The 4,714-nt window shown below is 33.6% G+C and overlaps 1 pseudogene; it reads left to right on the top strand.

Annotated features, from left to right (window-relative positions):
- The first annotated feature begins 4,146 nt into the window (after nt 1–4,146).
- LOC112066707 (uncharacterized) lies at nt 4,147–4,246 on the top strand (annotated as a pseudogene).
- The last annotated feature ends 468 nt before the right edge of the window (nt 4,247–4,714 follow it).

Raw genomic sequence — 4,714 nt, 5'->3', positions numbered from 1 at the left:
CTTTTTTAACATGATCTGATTTAGTGAGAAATGAGCTGGACTAAGTACCAATTCACCTAAGATTGGCCAACAAATAGTAAACAGATGGTAACAACTTTGACTGGATTTAGATTTAAATATGGGCTAGAAATCAAATAATGACTGTACCATAGAAATTTCTATGCTTTTATTGAATTCACTTAATATCTATTGCTTCCTAGGTACGTGCTCAAGATATATTTTTTAGGTTTGGAAAATTATTAATGAAACTCTTATTAAAATGTCACCATTTTGTTTCTATGTAGATACATATATATAGGTATATAAGTTATATCATAAATATATACATACATAAATTGCTGAAAATAGTTGTAATTTAGATAAGCTAAAAATTTTAGAATATGAAACATACATATATTTGAAATTTTGCTTTTCTTAGTCATCTTTTAAATTAGTAGTCGATATACATAATGTTGTTTTGGTATGGATGAAATTAATGATGTTAGCTCATTTGGGCTCAGGATTCGCTGAGTCTAAATATAAACCATTTAACATGGACACTAGAATGTTTCTCCGTATGGGCAAGGACATTATCTTCCTGTCCATTGCTGTGCATTCAGCAACTAGCCCACTGCTTATTTAATTTTAGGCTCAAAAAATATTTGTCAAACAAGTGAATAGATGTATATTTAAGTGACATTTATTAAATCTGTCAACATACATTTTATATTTGTGTACGTTTTTTTAAGTAATACAAAATTTACTGAATAATATTTAGCTCTAGGGTGTGGACAGAGGTGAGTGTATTAGGAGTATATATTCTCTTCCCAGAACTTATTTATTGCTGGTCAAACTATAAAACTAAAAATATCTTTTTGAAATGAATTTATGTAAGTTATGGCACAAATAAGTGCACTCATTTCCTGGGTTTAAATTAATTTTGAAAATAAGTAGATATCTTTGCATCATTTAAAGGTACCATATTTCTTTAATATTTTAAATACTGTGTTACATGTTAAAGGACTCAACATAATGTCATTGGTGATGTTCTTCATAATTCTTTTAAAACATACTAAATGATGTTCTATCTGCATCATTAGGTTACCGTACAACACTGTCCTTTGAGAATATGGTTTTGCTATCATTTCTAGTTGTAATTACTTCTCACAAAGACTGTACAGGCTTATTGAAATGACTTGATGTGTGAAGGTTGAGAAGACAATGCCTACAATCACTGTAAATATCTGCAGCCTGATCGCATGACGTGCTTGTTTCACATAGGCTCACTCTTACAAGGTGCCATATTTCTGGGTACGATTTTTTAATCCTCTCCAGCATTTATAGTTTCTCTATAAAAGTCTCAAGTTTGAGATTTCTTGTAACTCAAAGTTTCTCAGCCTCGACACTTGACATTTTGGACCAGATAATTATTTGCTTTATGGGGGTACACTGCGTTGTAGGATGTTTAGAAACATCTATTGTCTCCATTTACTGGATGCCAATAGCAACCTCCACCTCAGTTGTGGAAATCAAGCGTCTCCAGATATTGTCAAATGTCACGTGAAGGCAAAATCACCCCTGGTTGAAAACTACTGCATGACATTCTCTTTGGTGCATGCGTGAGTGTGTGTACAGTAGGATTTTCAGGGGAATGTTAGTGTTTCCAAATTTTGCCAGGCTAAAAATTAAGAATGAAATGTCAGATGTCACTCAGTCTAAAGACAGGTGCCCTGGAGCTACCCAAAATGGGGACCAGGCACCTTGCCCGAGGGCTTTCTTGGAGGCAGAACTAGCTCTACTCTCCCACACATCACCCTAGTCATCCTCTCCCCATATACTGGTCGATAGAAAAACAGAATGATCAGATGATCATCAGTCACCAATGATCAGATGGGTGATTCCGGCACAGATGGGAATGCAGAACTTCTGAAAAGCTTGCTCACTCAGGAAAGTGCTGGGGTGGGGGGGACTCCATGAGAGCTTCTGCAGTATCTGCCTGTGCACTGGGAGGGAGTTATATTAGAAGGTAGGATAAATAGTCAAGTGGCTTGACCAGTCACTTACTGATTCTAATGTTTGATTTACACATAAGAGTTATTTGAAGATTCTTGTCTCGTGTTTTTGTTTCTTTGCTAGTTTGTTTTTGGGTGTGTTTGTGTGTATTTTCATTTATTTTTTGCAAATACCAAAGAGTAAACTTTCTAGATCGAGGAGTGATGGTGTACATTTAACTTTATAAGAAACTTCCAGAGCTTTTCCCAGAAGGCAGGAAGGCCTTCTCTTCATAAGATAGTTAACATCACCACGTTAGGCTTTGGTTTCTTTCTCCTCTCTGCCTTCAAACATGGGAGCAACTAGAGCCAGAATGATGGTAGAAGAATATCTGCATATTTAGAATCAGGCATAAGATTGGAAGTTGTAAATAGATCGGACCGAGTTTAATTGACAAAACTGACTAGAAATTAGTAAAATCTGTCACAAATAATACTATAGTACAGGAGATGAAGATATGACAAACCACGGTATTGGGTAAAAATAAAATTCTTCTATATTTATGCCTCAGAGTTAAAACTATGGAATAAACTTGTTTCACACAGTACACACAGACACACACACACACACGCTAATGTGTATGTGACAAAGCTCAAATATACAGTCAAAATTCAGAAGTGAAGCATTAAAATCTTTTTTTTTTAAAACAGATCTTAGCTTAGCTTTGGAGCTGCCATTTCTTCTCATGCAGTAAAAAACCAGAAACAAAACTCTACCTGATAAGCACGGCTCTTTAAATTTAAAGCTCTGTCACTTTGGGGTTAAAATTATTATTTTTAGGTAAAATTAACTCAAATCAAATATTCAAACCCAACCAATTTAAGACTAATTTTTTCTCTCTTCTTACTTCTTCTCTACCCAGAGTGAGGCAAATGAAGTGTTCAGGGCATCTGCATAGCCCTGTTATCAGTGAAGGGGCATCGGGTCCATGGAGGTCATGGTCTGTGGTCATGCTTAGTTGTACAATCATGCTTACATTTTTAGCGTCATCCTGCAGCCTCTGTCTATGTGCTGCTCAAGTCTCCACAGCTGATACATTGCAGGTAAATGAGCTCTCAGGGGGCTCAGAATTGTTCCCTAATAATAGCCTCAACCAGTGCTTCATAGTGTCACTGGTAGCTGAACTCAGCTCTGTCCTTCCCCTGGTTCCCTAACTTTAAGCTATTTATGCAGAACTTCTTATAGTCCAGCTTTGGGCAAAGTTTCAGTTCTTAAAAATTTTAACTCAGGCCTTCATAGGCATGCTTTAAATTAGTTTGTTTAACAAATAACAGGTGACATTTTTCTTTTAGAGTTATTGCTGATGCTGATTGCAATTTTTCTTACATTGGATTGGCCAAAAAGTTCGTTTGGGTTTTTCCATAACATCTTTGAAAAACCCGAACGACCTTTTTGGCCAACCCAGTATTTGAGCTCCACTTGATAAATACCTTATATATACAACTTCTTTACAAGTTTTAACCATGTAGTCGAACAGACATTTTCAGGATCTGTTAATCATTAAAGTACCATTCCACCATTATTTGAAGTCCCCCACCAAGTTTTGTTATATCTGTTTTCCACTCAGCACCTAATTTTGCAATGCAACAGCATTTAGAAAATGGATTTTACAAAACTCAAGGTAAATGATACACATAAGTAAATACACTAAAGTAAGAAATTTGTAACATGTATATATGCAAATTACAACACTATTAAAAGCAAAGCAATGTGTCCTTTATCATGCTCTTTGCCCTGAAAAAAAAATGATTTCTAAAGAAAAGGATTAGATATTGGAAGAGAGATCAGAAGGACATGATGACTGTAATTGTTTTATATTCTTAAAGCATTTATGACAATAAGGTATTCAATACATCATCAGCATTCCCAATGTGAATTACTCATAAAAACAACTTTGGCATCCAACCAACTGTAAATGTAATTAATTTGCTTCTGTCCTTCAAATACAAAATAAAATCCATGTTGTAATTTTTTCCTCAAGAAAAAAAATTGAATTTTAAGTTTTTCAAAGAATCAATTCTAATTTTTTCTACTAAGGTATTTGTCAAATATAACACATAAATATTAATAATATTTTTTGTTAAATTTTCAATCATTGACTAATATCTTATCCTTGTGCTTGCTTCAGCAGCACATATACTAAAATTGGAACAATGCCGAGAAGATTAGCATGGCCTTGTGCAAGAATAATATTCTGTCCTTTTTTTTTTTTTTTATAATTCATATTTTTATTCTACTTAAAAAATTTTCTCTTTTAATACCTAACATGTCCACGTAGCATAGAGTAGTACTTCACAGTATAATGCAAACACTTAATACATTTTTTTAGGAAAATTTCATTGATTTTAAACTTGTAAATCCTTTAACCTTCTTAAATGTGTTTAATTCCAATAGTCATAGATTATTAATACCTATATCACTTCAAAGCAAATATTTTCAACAATTTTCATGATATTTGCTAATTTTAAATGACACATTTTGCTGTCTAGAAATTTTGCCTTCATTTTTTGAGATGTAATAATTATTTAAAACACCATGCTGTGATAATGGTATTAATTTTAAAAAAGTCATTTTCTTTTCAGATTTATACCTGCAATTTTTATGGATGATATGACTTCTGAGACTTGTCTCATAGTATTCAGTGAGGGCAGAAGTGAATAGCAACAGATATGAAATAAGTTTG

The sequence above is a fragment of the Physeter macrocephalus genome, chromosome 4 (genome assembly GCF_002837175.3).
Source record: "Physeter macrocephalus isolate SW-GA chromosome 4, ASM283717v5, whole genome shotgun sequence".
Classification (NCBI taxonomy): Eukaryota; Metazoa; Chordata; class Mammalia; order Artiodactyla; family Physeteridae; genus Physeter; species Physeter macrocephalus.
This window is presented reverse-complemented; position numbering and strand designations above follow the sequence as displayed.